At 43.5% G+C, this 18,530-nt stretch overlaps 1 protein-coding gene and 1 pseudogene across 2 annotated transcripts in view; one reads left to right on the top strand and one right to left on the bottom strand.

Annotated features, from left to right (window-relative positions):
- The window catches only part of SPATA13 (spermatogenesis associated 13), a 326,917-nt gene that overhangs the window by 183,530 nt on the left and 124,857 nt on the right, over window positions 1-18,530 (bottom strand). The window lies entirely within an intron of this gene.
- On the top strand, window positions 1,607-3,485 carry LOC134732612 (importin-7-like; annotated as a pseudogene).

Raw genomic sequence — 18,530 nt, forward strand, 5'->3', positions numbered from 1 at the left:
CTTCACTTTGTCTCTTGCCTGCACTCTGAGGCTCCAAATGTCCTAAGTTTCTTTTCCCAAGACAATAAGGTGACTCTCATTAGGAATGACAGGAAGTTTCCCTACTCGAAGTCAAGGGGCTCCTCCCTCTCTCTCTCTGTTAGGAGACGCAACTCCCTAACGTGGAGCCTGCAGGCTCCTCTGCTGAAGAAAGCAGAAGAGGTGAGCCCTGAGCCACTAAGCACCGATTCCAGAGCCGGTGTAGCGGCCTCTCCATGCAAGCTGATGTCATGCGAGAGCAGAAACTAAGAGCCTCACAGAGGGTATGGGTCCAGGGGTTGGAGAGAAAGGAAACAAACGGCAGAGAGGAGAGACAATGGGGACACTGGGAGAAATACCGGGGAGAGCCCCTGCCTTGCCTGACATTCTCTGACATTCTCTAATGCTTCCTGTCTGCCACCACCCACTCTGACCCTGTGAATGAGTTTCAGTTCCTTTCAAGCACATGATCCTTGACCTGAATGAGACTTGGTTCTATAGATCTAGGCAGGCAGGCAGGCTGTGACAGAAAAAAAATAAGAAAAAATCTGACAATATGCTAGTAACATCTGATCCCTCTGCAAACATTCAGACTAGTCTATGTGGAATGTAAGAAACTAACAAAATGGACCAACAATTGATGATGTAAAAGTAGTGTACACACTAAAAAAAGAACAAACCTTGGAGTAATTATAACTCCTGTTCATTACAGCAGACAAAAGCAGTATCTATACAATATAGAATTGCTAAACCAAACTTGGAAACTTCTGTCAAGTGGGCTGTTTAGCTTTTGAAGAGGTAGAATGCCATATCGTTAGACTTGTTTGATGGACTATGACTAAATTCACCTCCAGGACTGCCATTCTCACCAGAATCTAGATGAGAGCACTGCGTCCCACCAGGCCATCCACCTTCCTTCGAGAAGGTCTGATACTCTGCAGCTGCCCTGGAAATGCACTTTGCCCTTCTATCCACCTTGTCCTTCTGTTATGTTAGACACTGAGGGGGCTCTACACCAAGACTGTGTCCTGAAAGAGCTTTCAGCAACCTGCTCCCTAAGAGTCTGTAACTTAAGAGAAAGAAGTGTGGCTGTTACATTCCTCATCTTATAGATAAGAAATGAATGAGAAAGATTCTAAGGTGGTGTCAATAGACTATTAAAGACAACAAAAACACATTTTAATACACCAAACAAATCTTTAAAAACCGAAAATCAGTTTATCATCAGCTGCTTCTCTGTATGAACTCTAATAACTGCTTTCTCTGGTGAAATTATATGTTGCTGGGTGCTTAGAAGACTCTGCTGCCCAGGCTTAGAGGAAGCTGGTGATGATTCTGACAAATCCCATTGCTTTGTGTGTGTCCAGAACCCCAGGCCCACCCTTTCCTAGCTGGGGCCATGCTGGACAGCACCAGCATCTCACAGGGCCCCTGAGCCTTCCTTTCCCATGGCCAGAGTCTGCCCAGGTTATCTCAAAAGCCTGAAACAGGAAATGTGTTAGGGAATTAACAATGATCTCTGGGTGGAGGAGTTTTATTTTCTGCTTTAAACATTCCTGTATATTCCCCAATGGGCCTTCACTGCCTTTGTAACTTTTATTAATCAAGGAGTTTCTCATGCTCTCACCCTGAAGAATCCGAAGCCCCATATACAAGGCATTATCCAAGATGTTATTTTTCCATTGATGTGCTATACAGATGCTGATGAGGAACTTTGGCAAGAAGACCCTTACGAATATATACGCATGAAGTCTGATGTGTTCGAAGATTTCATTTCTCCTACCCCTGCTGCCCAGACACTTTTATTTACAGTCTGTAGTAAGAGGAAAGAGGTACTGCAAAAGACTATGGGATTTTGTTACCAGATTCTTACAGATCCAAATGCTGACCCTCAAAAAAAAGATGGGGCCCTGCATATGATTGGCTCTTTAGCTGAAATACTTCTGAAGAAAAAGATCTATAAAGATCAGATGGAATGCATGTTGCAGAATCATGTACTCCGTCTCTTCAGCAGTGAACTAGGCTACATGAGAGCAAGGGCTTGCTGGGTACTTCACTATTTTTGTGAAGTGAAGCTCGAAAGTGATCAGAACCTTCAAACAGCCTTAGAGCTAACAAGAAGATGTCTGATTGATGATAGAGAAATGCCTGTGAAAGTGGAAGCTGCCATTGCCCTTCAAGTATTGATCAGCAATCAAGAAAAAGCTAAAGAATATATCACACCATTCATCAGACCTGTAATGCAGGCTCTTCTTCATATTATAAGAGAAACAGAAAATGATGACCTTACCCATGTAATTCAGAAAATGATCTGTGAATATAGTGAAGAATTTACTCCTATTGCAGTAGAAATGACACAACATTTGGCAATGACATTTAACCAAGTAATCCAGATGGGGCCAGATGAAGAAGGTAGTGATGACAAAGCAGTTACTGCTATGGGAATTCTGAATACTATTGACACACTTCTTAGCGTAGCTGAAGATCATTAAGAGATAACCCAACAGCTCCAGGGAATCTGCTTACAGGTAGTTCCTACTATTTTACAACAGCATGTCTTAGAATTCTATGAGGAGATCTTCTCTTTAGTGCACAGTTTGACACGACAAGTGTCTCCACAGATGTGGCAGCTACTTCCCCTTGTACTTGAAGTCTTCTAGCAAGATAGCTTTGATTACCTTACAGATATGATGTCCCTCCTTCATAATTATGTAACAGTTGATACAGACACACTTCTATCTGACACCAAGTATCTTGAAATGATATACAGTATGTGCAAAAATGTTCTTACAGGAGTTGCAGGAGAAGATGCAGAGTGTCATGCAGCAAAATTGTTAGAGGTCATCATTCTGCACTGCAAAGGGTGTGGCATTGACCAGAGGAACTGGGGAGTAATGAAGATGATATTGATGAAAATGGGCAAGAATATTTGGAGATTCTGGCTAAGCAGGCTGGTGAAGATGGAGATGATGAAGATTGGTAAGAAGATGACGCGGAAGAGACTGCTCTGGAAGGCTATTCCACAATCATTGACGATGAAGATAACCCTGTTGATGCGTATCAGATATTTAAAGCTATCTTTCAAACTATTCAAAATCATAATCCTGTGTGGTATCAGGCTCTGACTCACCGTCTTCATGAAGAACAAAGAAAACAGTTACAGTATAGAGCAACTCTGGCTGATCAAAAAAGAGCAGCCCATGAATCCAAAATGATTGAGAAGCATGGAGGATACAAATTCTGTGCTCCAGTTGTGCCAAGTTCTTTCCATTTTGGAGGCCCAGCACCAGGGAGGAATTGAGTTATCTCTTTCTTTCCTGCTGTGTGATTGTAGTGAAGAGCTTGTGTTCCTCCTAGTAGTGGTTCCAGAAGTGGTTCATGTTATCTGTTCTAAACTAATGATCAATAGATGGACAAAAGAAACAACAACCCCAGGAGATGGGGCCCTATCATGCAACCTGGCACTGGAAAAGCGGGATTTTGGGGGGTCGAGGGGGATGGGAGGTACCTTAGGGGGCATATCTCTTTATTTTTTGAAGAAAGTAAGATCCTGACTGTGAAGCTTCAAAGTGACACTGTGGAAATCTGAAACAGGGGATGTCATGAAGGCAGCTTTTCTTTTTCTGAGGAAAGAATAGGCATGGACTACAGGACTATTTAAAATGTCTCATTTACAGTGTAAAACTCAAAGGTAGATGTAATTTTTACACCTATGAGCATTTGTCTAATTTCTGTCTCTTCCTCACCATTGGGTACCTATTCTTTATATGTAAATAAGATAAAGTAATCTGATAGCCTTATTCAATCTTCATCATTTTCATTCGTCATTGTTCCTATGTAGATTATTGGTCATTTATTGTAGCACTACATAACTGATTATAAAAATCAGTAAATGAATTGGCACTTTCATATTGAAACTAGCCTGCTAGCCTATGTATAAAATAGCAAAATATTTGCTCTTTATAAAAAGATGTAATGGGGTGGGAGGCAAGGGTAGTTTCAAGTTACTAATTTAAAAATGAACTAGCAATTTTGTACCTGCTGACTTTGTGGTGCGCTCACCTCTGATAGTGACTTGAATTCGGTATGTAAAAAGGGGTTAGTGGTATTTCATTGCTGCTAAAAATGACAACTCCCTCTGTGTCCTGTTTTTCTTAAAGCTGTCAGTGTACAAAGTGGGTATTTGAATACCAGACCTTACTGTGAAAAATAAGAAAGGTGGTATCTAGAGCATGTAAACTGGATATAAAGTTCTACTCTTAAAGAGTTGATCTAAGAGTATGGCTAAACATTTATATATGCAACCTATTAAAAGAACTTAATTTGGAGAAAAAAAAAAAAAAAGGAAAAGCAAGCAAGCACTCCTACTTCCTCCTTATCGTTTGTTATCTTGCAGTTTTATTCCTCAGACCCAGACCCCAGGAAGCTTCCCACAATCAGTACCATCCACTCTTTCGTGACAGCACAGTATCTGAGTTCACCTTTGTGAATAGAACTCAGTGTACTTTTCTCTCCATCCATGTTTAGCCACATTTCTTCTTTTAAACTGTAAGTACCTGGTAGGCAATGAAAACACCTGGCAGCCTCACCAGCTTCTAAACATGTGCAAGGACTTTTTTAAGAGGATACCTTAATTTTGATTTTAAGCTTTTGTAATAACAACAAGCCTTTATGGAGCATTACTTTGTGCCAATTCATAAGCATTAATATTTCACCTTCATGGAACCCAGGAACTGGATAATACTATTGTCCCCCCTTTTCACATGATAAGAGAGAGGCAGAGGGTGGTACAGTGGCTCACCCAAGGTCAGGCAGCTAGTGAATGGTGTAGCCAGAGTTTGAATCTAGGTAATCTGACCCTGAAGACCATGCTCTTGATGTGCAAAAGGTGGAGAAATTTAACTCCTTTTACTTGTGGTTCCTACTGCTGCTGTGCCTGATAGGGACACAGGCAAGTAAAGACAACTTAGCCATAGACCTTCCACAGAGAAAAGCAACACAGCCAAAGTGCCAAAGTTAGTGACCCAGGCGACTTGCCCAGAGCGTCTGCTTGGCAAAGGCGTGGGTCTCTCACGGTCTGCAGTGTTTCCCTGTAGTCACACTCCAATTTCTCAATAACCATTTACTAGGAAATTAAACAGTAGTAGTAGAATCCTGATTTTTTTTCAGAGGCGGAAACAGAATCCCAAGAGTTTCCAAGGAGGGAGGAAGGAACAGAGGGAGAGAGGGCTGAGGACTGCCTAAGTGCCTGATACAAACCACAGCAGGCCTGCACCTGATCCATTTGCCCAAAGACAGAGAAATAAACAGATCAATGGAACAACGGCCATTTGGTGATTGTTTCTTGTCACTCTGTGGGGGTGGGGCTGGGGATGGCTGAGAAACTGCAAGCTATCTGAAGAAAACTTCCACATTTGCTCCCTCACGGAAAAGCTAATGGGAATTCTGTCTAAACAGCATGGTGTGTACTATCAGAACATTGTCCCAAAGCATTCTCCTAGCATGCATAGACTGATGGAGAATTAGCTCTGCCTGCCACGCATGGGGTGGGGCTGGCCAGGTCTTGGGCCTTGGGAAGCTCTCCCAGGCTTCCTTCCTTGGCAGCCACTGCAGGAATCCTGAATTGTTTACAGTGAAGCCAGGAGATAAGACCCTCACCGCAAGGAGTTCAGATTCTTTTGCTAAATTAGAAGAAACAGAAGAGACAAAGCTTGCAAAGGGGCTCTGCTGTTGTAAGCAAGTCATGGGCTGCCTTCGAGGACCCTTTAGAGAGCTGTGGACACCATGCAGAGGTTCTCACAGATGTTCACCTCAGTTGGAGCAAAAGCATTCTCCAGAAGAAGCTCTGAGAGATGCCCATGAAGGTGGTATCCTACACGTCCGGACCCACTGAAAAACATCTAGCAGCTGCTGAGAAAAAATATGGTTTGCAAAGTCAAGTTTGGTCAATGTTTTTTTCTCCCTCAATATCAATTTGAAAACTTTTCTGTTGAATTTGTATACAATTTGTTTTCTTTTAAAATATTCCTGTGAACATTACTCAAGAACTCTTTTTTTGGGGGGGGGCCCACCACAAACTGGCCATGTTACTTTGGGCCAGTTGCTTAACCTCTCTAAGGCTCCATTTTTCCCTCTATAAAATGGGAATCTCAGTTAGTGTTGGTTGGGTACGGTGGCTCATGCCTGTAATCCCAGCTCTTTGGGAGGCCAAGGCGGGCGGATCATAAGGTCAGGAGATGGAGACCATCCTGGCTAACATGGTAAAACCTTGTCTTTACTAAAAATACAAAAAAAATTAGCAGGTAGCGGTGGCAGGCGCCTGCAGTCCCAACTACTCAGGAGGCTGAGGAAGGAGAATCACTTGAACCCAGGAGGCAGAGGTTGCAGTGAGCCGAGATCACACCACTGCACTCCAGCCCGGGCAACAGAACAAGACTCCATCTCAAACAAAAAAAAAAAAAAGAAAGAAAAGAAAAATGTAGTGTCTACCTGATAGAGTTGTAATCTTTGTAAAGTTCTTACTTAACACAGGAACTGGCATGTGGTTAGCCAAATAATAGTTAGTTCTTCTTCCTGTTGCTATTATTTGCTATTGAGAGGTGATTATGTGCTAGGCACCACACCAGGGCTAGAGATGGGTAAGACTATCACGTGGTCCCTCTCCCTAAGAAACACAATCATGCAGTCCTGCTTGGGGTGTGGTTCCTGAAGCTACTGCACCAGCATCACCAGGAATTTGGTGAAAATGCAGATTCTCAGACCCTACCCCAGACCCACTGGGTCAGAAATTCAGGGGGTGGGGCTTAGTCATCTGTGTTTTAATAAACCACCTAGAAGACCGATGCAGGCTACAAGCTTGGAATGAATGAGCCACATCTGACATGTGCTTTGTAATGATTCTACATTTCAGTGAATTGAGCTTCCTGTGCTTAGGAATTCCTTGGTTCCTGAATATATCAGGTATAAATAATCCACATGTGCCAGGAGTAACTAGTACGAGTAGTTTTGTAATTTTCAGCAATGCATAAGCAATTTTGCACATGTGGCATTTTTTTTCAGTTGTAAATTAGAAATATCTATAAATTAGGGATTAGACCCCTGTTGGTAAAGAGAGACTGTGATGGGGAGTGAGTGCTCTGAGGCATAGAACAATGTCAGGTGGTGGAACACAGAGTGCTTTTTCCCAGCACCTGGCTTCTGTGGTGGTGGTCTACGCTCAGGTTTGGAGTTATATGCTGTTCCAGATTTCCTCATAATCTTGGGGCTTGTGGTTTTCTGTTTTAGAGTTTTGGTCAACCAATTTATAATCTGTAGTTGGTTGTAACAAATGGAGCTGACAGCCAGAAAAATACATTACACACTTCTTTAAGATAACTAACATCATTCAAGTTTTTCTAATGCCATTTTTTTTGAAAAGTGAAATAATTGTTACAATGTGAGTTTGATGATGTGTGGTTTTTATAAACAACCCAATTATATTGTCAAAGCTGAATAAGATATACATTACTGGTACATTAAAGAATATGAACAAAAAATATTTCTTTACATAATGACATTCCAGCTCTAGGCAGGATTTACACAGCCCAAACATAAGTGAATGAAATTAACAGCAAAACTCAGGCCGCTGCAGTGTCTTGGGAGGACTGTCACATCACAGTAAAGGAATGAGTTTGGGGTGCTTTTTTTTTGTCTCTTAATTTCTCTTTCTCTTTTTAAAGGCACTTAAAGGCTATTTTAGAAGCCTCCTTTTGGGACAACAAAGCTCAGATAAAAATGTCATAAGCGGTTCTAGAGAACTAGATGGTGACTATACCTCCTAAGGTCTACAATTTGCCCAGATCTATGCAGGAATGAATCAAAAACTGGCATCACTGAAGTCATACAGAAATATATTTGATGAAGTATTGTCTAAATGGTGAGAAACTGTAAACCCAAACTGCATCATCTGTAGTGGCATAATAGTCCTGATACAATAGTTGGTTATGGATTAGCAAAGACAAGGATAACTAGGTTACAGAGCCAGGACAAGAGAGAAGAAAACCTGGACAAGGCCCCATCAATGACAGCTAATTCCTAAAATTAATATCAGACCACAGACACTATGTCTCTATTAGATACACTATGTTCTATATCTACATAGAAATTACTAATCTGTACATAGATTTGTTATTCCATCTACAATGTAGGTACAGTTGTTATAGAGCAGCAAATCTCGTTTTGTTTTGAGAAATGTAAAAATTACATTTATAAAAAGTGCAGCATACTGATTATCTTAGTAAGCTTGGGTTGGCTCTAACAAAATTCCATAGACTGGGTGGCTTAAATAATAGACATTAACACTTCAGAGTTCTGGAGGCTGGGAAGTCCAAGATCAAGATGCCCTCTGATTAAGTTCCTGGTCAGGACTCTCTTCCCAGCTTGCAGACAGCTGCCTTTTCACTGTGTCCTCACATTGCAGAGAGAGGACACAAACCCTCTGGTATCTCTTCACCTGATGGCATTAATGCCATTATGAGAGCCCCATCCTCATGATCTCATCTAAACCTAATTACCTCCCAAAGGCCCTTTCTCCAAACATCAGCACATGGGGGGATACGGCTTCAACATACAAATTTTGGTGGACACAGTTAAGTCTATGGCAATGGTGAACCCCTAATGCTGCAGAGATGGTTGGTCCTAGGTTGAAATCTTACCTCAGCGACTTTGCATTTGTGAGACACTGGGCAAGTGCATCACCCTCTGAGACGTTTCATCTGTCAAATGAAGGTAAAATGAACTCCTAGATACAGTCGTTGTGGGGACTGCCTGAGATAATGAAGATCAAGTGCAGGAGACGAGTGCAAGGCAGAAAGCATGGGCTCAGGAAATGCTACTGTGGCAGCCACCCTCCAAGATGCCCCCACGATCCCTACCTGCTGCTGTCCAGGCCTTTCAGGTCTCAATGTATGTGTCCCCCAGTTCTGTGCCCCCATCTGGGAGGATGGCAGCTGCAGTCAGCAGCCGTCTTCTGATGAAGGTGGGCCTTTGGGGGGTGATGAGTCATGAAAGCAGAGTCCTCATGGCTGGGACTAGTGCCTGAGAGCTCAATTGCTCTGTCCATCACGTGAGGACAGTGAGAAGATGCCGCCCATGAAAAGCAGGAGCTTACCAGACGCTGAACCTGCTGCCACCTTGATCTTGGATTTCCCAGCCTACAGAACTGTGGGAAATTTCTGTTGTTCATGAGCCACTCAGTTCATGGTGTTCTGTCATAGCAGCCTGAATGGTCTAAGACGTCTATATACTCACCTCCCACAGTGATAGAGCTGACCTGGGACTCCAAAAGGACATTGCAGAAATGATGGTGTGTGACTTCTGGGACTAGATCATAAGGTGCTGTGGCTCTCACCTTGTCCTCTCCTGAGTCACCTGCTCTGGAGGAAGCCAGCTACGAGGTTGTAAGGACAGGAAAACTGTGCTCAGGAGAGATCCATGAGGTGAGGAGCTGAGGCTGCCTGCCAGCCACCAGCACTGACCTGATGGCATCTGAGTGAGCCACCCATGAAGTGGCTCTTTTATTCCTGGTCAAGCCTTCAGATGAATACGGCCTCGGCTGACACCTTGACCACAACCCACTGAGAAACCTGGAACCAGAATCCCGACCCTCTGACACTGTGTGGGATGATGAATGTTCATTGCTGTTGTAAACCAGCAGTCTCCAACCTTTTTGGCACCAGGGACTGGTTTTGTAGAAGACAGTTTTTCCATGGACATGAAGGGAGAGAGATGGTTTGGGGATGAAACTGTTCCACCTCAGATCATCAGGCATTAGTTAGATTCTCATAAGGAGCACGCAATGTACATCCTTCGCATGCGCAGTTTGCAACAGGGTTTACGCTCCTACGAGAATCTAATGCTCCTGATGATCTGAGAGGAGGCAGAGCTCAGGCAATAATGCTCACTCACCTTCCGCTGTGCAGCCAGGTTCCTAACAAGCCATGGACCAGTGCCAGTCTGTGGGCTGGGGACCCTGCTGTAAGCTGCTGAGTCTTGGGGCTATTTGTTATGCAGCAGTTGGTCATGGACACGGCTAGAGTCACTGCTGCCATGACTGCTGCTGTGAGAGGCACCTGGTGGACCCAACTAATACTTGCAGTCAAAATTGTGTTGTTCCAGGGTACTTTCTTGCTCCGAGGGCTTCTGATTGCATTCATTAATTTCACCATATCAAAACACAGGGCCAGATGGCCTCCACGGTCAATTCCTCCTCTATGCAGAAGCCTACACGGCAAACAAGATACCTTGTCTTCTCCCCTGAAAGAATGTTTCTGGGAATTCCTCCTGTCAGAGTCTCTAGGACTCAACCTGGGCTGGGTTCAAAACAAAGCCAAGGGGCTGGGTGCAGTGGCTCATGCCTGTAATCCCAGCACTCATGGAGGCCAAGGTGGGCAGATCACCAGAGGTCAAGAGTTTGAGACTAGCCTGACCAACATGGAGAAACCCTATCACTACTAAAAATACAAAATTAGCCAGGCGTGGTGGTACATGCTTGTATTTTCAGCTACTCGGGAGGCTGAGACCAGAGAATCACTTGAACCCGGGAGGTGGAGGTTGTGGTGAGCCGAGATCGCGCCATTGCAATCCAGCCTAGGCAACAGGAGCAAAACTCCATCTCAAAACAGCAACAACAGCAACAACAACAACAACAAAAACTAAGGAGAGTTTGACCTTGAGCTCCTTCGAAAATAAAAAATCAAAAATGGAAGAAGTCATTTAGAAACAAAAAAAATGACAGCCTTGAATCAATGTGGCAGCCAGTTGACAGCCTGAGATGCCAAGAGAAACAGTGGAGGCAGCACCAGGCCAAGTGTGTGCTGGCCAGCTCTCTTTCCTGCTCACCAAGTAGTCTGCTGTGGTAAGGCACTATGACAGGCTCCACATGTGCGCACACATGCACACACACACACGTGCACACATGCATGCACACACATGCACACACGTGCTGAATTAGCTTCTATATGCTCACATATTGGTTTTCAATCAGTTCTAACTCTCAGAAAGCAATGAGAAAAATTCACAATCAGATTGGACAGACCCTCCCAAAGAGGAATATCAATTGTTCTTTTGCAGGCTTTCAAAAAACTGGCGGGCAGTCTCTCCAAGAGCTGTTTCTGGAAAGCTTCTGTTGCACCCTGTAGCACATCTGAATTATACAATCTAACCAAAGTCTACATTTGTCACTCTACACTGCATATGAATGTCTTGCACCTCTTAGATAAGCACTAATAAGAAATTGAGACTCTTCCACATTCAGACTTGTAGAAAACATTTTCATCCCTCAAGTAATCTGTATCAAAGATCAAATCCATAACCATGGAGAACACTTTGCAAATTTGCAAACTTGTAACACATCCTTGATACTTCTGTTGGTGTTTATATAACTGTATTTTCTTTCTTTCTTTTTTTTTTTGAGATCGAGTCTCACTCTGTCACCAGGCTGGAGTATAGTGGTGCAATCTCGGCTCACTGTAACATCCGATTCCCTGGTTCAAGCGATTCTCCTGCCTCAGCCTCCTGAGTAGGTGGGATTACAGGCATGCACCACCATGCCCAGCTAATGTTTGTATTTTTAGTAGAGATGGGGTTTCACCATGTTGGCCAGGATGGTCTGGATCTCCTGAACTCGTGATCTGCCTGCCTCAGCCTCCCAAACTGCTGGGATTACAGGCTTAAGCCACCGTGCCCAGTCTTATTTTCTTGTTTCATTTAAAAAGATAATATGCTTGTTTTACAGAAGTAGCTTTCTTTACTTATCTTAGCGATTCTCATGCCTCAGCCTCCTGAGTAGCTGGGACTACAGGCACGTGCCACCACGCTTGGCTAATTTTTGTATTGTCAGTAGAGACGGGGTTTCACCACGTTGGCCAGGCTGGTCTTGAACTCCTGACCTCAAGTGATCCACCCGCCTTGGCCTCCCAAAGTGCTGGGATTACAAGCTTGAGCCACTGCACCTGGTCCCAGAAGTAGCTTTATGAAACATCCAATTCAAGAGAATTGGTGTCACTACTAAGGATGATTTGAACCAAAGTAACTTTTGCCTCCAATATTAAATAACTGATGTAAAACTACGTTTTCCTTTGGCATGTGCAGATATAGTGGTTTGCACACAGTGGTTTACAAAACTAAAACTTTAAGTGGCCGTTGTCTGGTTAGCCTTCTAAGTAGCATTTCAGGAAACTTTAGGAAAGAGAGCCGAGAAGGTCCTCAGTGACAGCATTTGTTCTAGTTTCTGGGGGAGGCTATGCCTGGGAACCTAGGCTTCCAGGAAGCCAGACTTTCTTGGTTGTGACTCATTACAGTAAGTAGCCCCTCCTGTTGAGTCTCCCAGAATGAATTATAAATCAGTAGAATTCTAGAAAGTGCTCAAGGAAATCTGAACCATAGAAGGGAGGCCTTAGCAACAGAGCAGTGGAAATAGAATAAGAGAGTGAATGCACGGGTAAGAATCTGAAGCAACGACAGCAAAGACCAAACCATACAACTACTAGACGTGGAAGGTCTTACAGAAGAAGGTTGAGTGCCCAGCCCACGAAGGCAGAGAACAAAGAACTGTGGATCAAGACTGAGAAAGTAGACGAGGACTGAGACATCGGCACCTCCTGTTACACAGTGATAATATAACAAACAAACAGCTGTAATGAGCTGTTTGTGTTTAGCTGATAAGAACATTTTGTTCATTTATTCAACAAACATTTACTAGGTTTGTGTGTGTGTGTGTGTGTGTGTATGCCTGGCACAAGAAATGGGATGCAAAAATGGATTGCATCCTTGCTATTTCCATGGCTGAGCATGAGAATTCAATTCCTCAGCATGGGAAGTACAAGGATGAACAAAGCACAGTGTATACGGAGCTCAAGTTCTGGTTGGAGATAAAACACGTGTAGGATTGATTGTCCTACAATGTGGAGAGCACTACAGAGTGGCACAGAGGTGCTGTGGGGGCAACAAGAGCAGAGTAGCAAACTGACCCAGTGAGTTAAGGGTAGATTTGTATTGTAAATGGAAAATGTTTAGGTCAAACCAAACAGCTTTGCTACAATGCCAGAGGAGAGAGTAATCTCTTTTAATTGGTGTCTGGCCAATAACTCAGCTCCGCAAGAAGGAACGGGGGGCAGAAGTGCAGAAAGGAAAGGACACGTCCACTGTAAGTGAGACTGAAGGACAGCCTAGAGAGTGTCCTGTGGGCCAACTAGAGAAGATGCATCAACTGTATAAAAATGCTGCTTTTAGAAGATGAGGCCAAAGAACTACCGTTTACCAACTGTCGAGGACAAGAGTCTTTATGTAATTCCAAACGATCTAGAGAATGTAAAGATGAGAAAGTGCTTCTGCTGATTAGACAGATGCAGTATAACCTCAATACCAACATCAAACAAGGACAACATAAATGGGGAGATTATCAGTTGGTCTGCATTAAAAGCATGGAGGCAAAATGGTGAAATAAGACATTAGCAAAGAAATTCTACAAATCTATTTTAAAATAGCTATCACGACCAAGTAGGAAATGCAAGGATGGTTTCACATTAGAAAACAGGAAAAAATGATCAATTTGTTTACATTACAATATGGAAGCAGGCCGGGCATGGTGGCTCATGTCTGTAATTCCAGCACTTTGGGAGGCCAAGGCAGGCGGGTCGCTTGAGCCCTGGAGTTTGAGACCAGCCTGTGCAACAGGGTAAAAACCTGTCTCTACAAAAAATACAAGTTAGCCAGGTGTGGTGGTATGTGCCTGTGGTCCCAACTACTCAGGAGGCTGAGGTGGGAGGATTACTTGAGCTGGGAAGGTTGAGGCTGCAGTGAGCCATGATTGCACCACTGCACTTCAGCCTCGGTCACAGAGCCAGACGCTGTTTCTGGGGTGGGGGTGGAGGGGCAGGACAGAGAGGATGCAATCAAAGTCTCCCTGGAAGGATAGATTCCAGGAGGGAAGATTCTTGTTAGAGAGATAAAATAATGAGTATCTGAATTAAGATACTAGCAATAGAGATGGAGAGGATGGAAGATATTATAGTTTGTTAGAAATTTTTTTTCACTAGACTCTTTTATTATTTTTATTAATAAAGAGGGAGTTGGCTGTGTGTGGTGGCTCATGCATGTATCTGGCCTCTTTGGGAGGTCAAGGTGGGAGGATCACTTGAAACCAGGGGTTCAAGACCAGCCTGGGCAACATAGCAAGACCCCATTTCTAGAAGAATACAAAAAAAAATCAGCCATACATGGTGTCAAGTATCTGTAGTCCCAGCTACTCGGGAGACTGAGGTAGGAGGATCACTAGAGTTCAGGAGTTTGAGGCTATGACTGCATCACTGAAGTCCAGCCTGGGCAAGAGCAAGACCCCACCTCAAAGAATAAAAAATAAAAAGAGATAATCAAGAATATGCTATGTGCAGAGATGGTGCAAACATATTTCGGTCTTTAGCAGGGGTCCAAAAACCTTGATGTTTATTCTTAACTTCCTTATCTCAAGTTGGTTATTGGGTGGAAAGATCTGCCCTTTCCTATGTGTAATCTGCTTTACAGCTTCTACAATTATTGCTCAGTTATCCTAGGTTACATATGTATTCCCCAAATAGCTTGTAAGAACCTCATCAGCAGGGGCATGTTTGTTTCCTTTCTGTGTCCACAGGATCTACCACAGTGTCTGGCCCATGGCAAATGTTTGCTAAAGGTTTGATGAATGAATAATAAATGGTTATTTTCCTACAAACCCTGCTTCTCCACCACCTTAGGAGGCAATAAAGATTAGGCTTAGATTGGGGGCTGATGCAGATTCAAGTGAAGCAATTCACCTCTACAGCAGCCAGCAAAGTCAAGGGGTTTGGAGTTGACCCATGGACATATTACAATATTAAGCGAGTCTGGATCTGTTTCCATCAATCCTAGTCCTAAAACGCAGTCCCCTCCCAAGGTTTGTCCTCATTTCCCCCTTGTTCCCTGTAGAATTCATTGCACAAGGGAGAATGAGGTCTGAGGTAGAGCCATCCTCCCCTCCCTTCCTCACTCCTTGACCAATGCTCTTGAGGCTGGCAGAGCTCAGCTGGTTCCGGGAGAGCCGGCTCGGCAAGCAGCACACAGCTGCATCGATTCTGTGTGCTCCAGTTTTTACTGTTCCCACTTCCTCTGGAAAGCCAGAGAAGGTAAAGAAACAAAGTGCCATTATTCACCCTATAGCTGGAGTGACGTAGTTAACAATAAAGTCAGCCAAAAATGGAAACAAAATGACATGTACCCCTGACAAATTTGCAATTCCAAAAGCATAAGAGCATCTGAGATAGAAAGAAAATCAGTTCTCGCATGGAATGGGAGTGAAAACTTGATACAAACTTTCTGTAAGGCAATTTGGCAATGTGTATGGAAAGCCCTAAAAAGGTGCCACCTTTGATTCAGCAATTTCACTTCTAGAAATATATCCCAAGGAAACAGGTGGCGATGGGCACAGGTGATATTATTCATGCAACTATATTCATTGCAGATGTATTTACTAGAGTAAAATGTACAAACAACCTCCTAGCAGTGCTGGTTAAGGGAATTACAGTCTATCCATGTAATTTCTGGGGAAAAAAGGCTCCAAAAGGATACGGTTAGTATCAGGTCATTTTTAAAAAGTTTCCGTAGGTTCTGGTTCTGATTCAATATGGCTGACACAGGACAAGGAGAAAACCCGTGAGTGTCTCTATCTACCTCTACCTCTGCCTCTATCTCTATCTTGTCACCATTTTAAGACCTCCAAATGACAGTAAGGGAAAGCAGAAGAGAATGAATGGCCAACATTAAAGAGAGCTGGAGTGTGGCAGCAATCCCATTACTGGGTATATACCCAAAGAATTATAAATCATGCACTATAAAGACACATGCACATGTATGTTTATTGCAGCACTATTCACAATATCGAAGACTTGAAACCAACCCAAATGCCCATCAATGATAGACTGGATTAAGAAAATGTGGCACATATCCACCATGGAATACTATGCAGCCGTAAAAAAGGATGAGTTCATGTCCTTTGCAGGGACATGGATGCAGCTGGAAATCATCATTCTGAGCAAACTATCATAAGAACAGAAAACCAAACACCGCATGTTCTCACTCATAGGTGGGAATTGAACAATGAGAACACTTGGACACAGGGCGGGAACATCACACATCGGGGCCTGTTGTGGGGTGGGGGGAAGGGAGAGGGATAGCATTAGGAGAAATACCTAATGTAAATGATGCATTAATGGCTGCAGCAAACCAACATGACACATGTATACCTATGTAACAAACCTGCACGTTGTGCACATGTACCCTAGAACTTAAAGTATAATTTAAAAAAATAAAATAAAATAAAAGAGAGAGCTGGAGTGTGGGCTACAGGCAGGGAAGAGAGATTTTTAAACATTTCTGGAAGACAAAGCAAATACAAGTGTGTTACTAGGTGAAACCCAGGAGAGTAAACTGCAGCCCAGAGTAGTCACAGAAGAGGCTGGGGGCGGGAACGTGGGCGCCAATCTTTCTGAAAAATCCCAAGGAACTGTGGGCTCAGGGCCTCTAGGCTTGAAAGGTGAGATGAGGAAAGGTGCGGAGCTGCAGGAGCTCACTGGATGCAGCCTAGGGGTCCCAGCATCAGGCTCCCCCCCGCCCCTCTGCCATGAAAAGCAGCCAGCATTTACTCCCAGGCTCCAAACTGGAAGGTTCTTCCAAAAAGAAATTCAGTAAACTGCCTCAGGAGAATCCTGGCTGCAAGGGTGAGTGTCTTGGCACAAGCCCTCCCTAAAGCAGTTTCCTTCAGTAAGCAGGTCCCGTTTCACAGAGTCCCAGGCAGGCTCCCATCCTAGGGCTGCACTCCTCAAAGCCCACGCACCCACAGTGAGTCACAAAGGCCTTTATTGTAAAATATAAACAGGCACACGTCCCACTAGGGGTTAAGTTCAACACTGAGAGAACAAGAAACTGAGGTTTAAGCCTCGGTGCAAAGGTGCAAAGGGAATCAGAGGAAGCACTGCTGTGGTCTGAATGTGTCTCCCGAATTCACGGGTTGAAATGTAATCAACAATGTGTTGGTATTAAGAGGTGGAGCCTTTAGGAGGTGATTGAATCACAAGGGTGGAACTCTCATGGATTAGTAACCCTATAAAAGAGCTTGAGGGACGTGTTCCCCCTTCCCCCTACAGCCGGGTGATGGCACAGCATTCACCCCTCCAGAGGGCACAGCAGCAAGGCCCCTCTTGGAAGCCAGGATCAGGCCCTACCCAGACATCGAGCCTACCAGTGCCCTGATCTTGGTCTCCCAGACTCCAGAACTGAGAAATCAATTTCTGTTCTTTATAAATAACCCAGTTTGTGGTATTGTACTATAGCAGCACAAATGGACTAAGATAAGAACTAAGCATAATAATTAAAATTGTGAGAAGCACCAGAATAGTGAGAGTGAACATCTTCCATACCAGGACTTAAAAATTACCACCTAGATTTAACATGCCGATAGAGCAGTACACATCTTATTAGAGTTCTGTGAGAGTTACCACCAAAGTCTAAAACAGAAAGATGAGAAGAGGCTGCTCTGGGATCTGGGAACCCTTCTCTACTCCCATTTTTTTCTTACCAAGTCTATAGTTTCAATAAAACTGAAAAACGCAGGGAAGAAAAGCTGATGTAGACACTGTCATTGGGCTGTTCTATTTCCTATGTGGAATTCACATACATATAAATATGAGTGTTAAGAGTTGGCATGGAGGTACCTTTGGTGAGGAGGTGATTTTTCTCTACGAATGTCCATAAACTCAGAATTGACACTATTTGCTTTTCATATTTTCTGAGAGAAACAGCTGAAGTCAAAAGCAAGTATGTTTGCTTTTATTCCTTACTAGGGCCTTGGGTATTTCTTTTTAACATTTGGCAACCATTTTTCGGGCTCCTTGGGACAACATAGTAGAGACTGTGATGAGGCGTGCTCGTTTCTCTGGGGACAGTTTTCACTGTGCCTGTGTACATACAGCATTTTCACTGCCACGACCACAGAACTGTGACTGAGTGGAGAACCAGCCTTGAGCTTTTTTTTTTTTTTTTTTTTTTTTTTGCCTCTTGTTCAAAAGGGCACTTGAGTACCCAGCCACTGTGTGATCATCTTGCATTTCACTTTCCTCCTAGACTTAATATCTGCTTTAATTTCTAGTATTTCCTTCCCCTGATAGAGCTGTAAAAGCTCTATTTATTCCCTCCACTATTCTGGCAAGCATAAATTTCTTCCTTTTTTTTCCCCGTCCTTATCATCTTTTCATGTTGTGCTTAATCTGAAGGTTCCCAGAAATATAGTTTTCAGAGAGGAAATGCGCTAGAATCCTATCAGTCAATTCCCCAAGTGTTCGGAATAGTGCACAGACTTTACTACATGGCTACCTTTTGAATCCATGACCCCATATTTGCTGAAACTCACTCGATCTGCTTTATCTGGAATCTTCAGTGAATTTAGGAACAAGATTTTTCTTTTGTTG

Source organism: Symphalangus syndactylus, chromosome 15 (genome assembly GCF_028878055.3).
Source record: "Symphalangus syndactylus isolate Jambi chromosome 15, NHGRI_mSymSyn1-v2.1_pri, whole genome shotgun sequence".
Lineage (NCBI taxonomy): Eukaryota > Metazoa > Chordata > Mammalia > Primates > Hylobatidae > Symphalangus > Symphalangus syndactylus.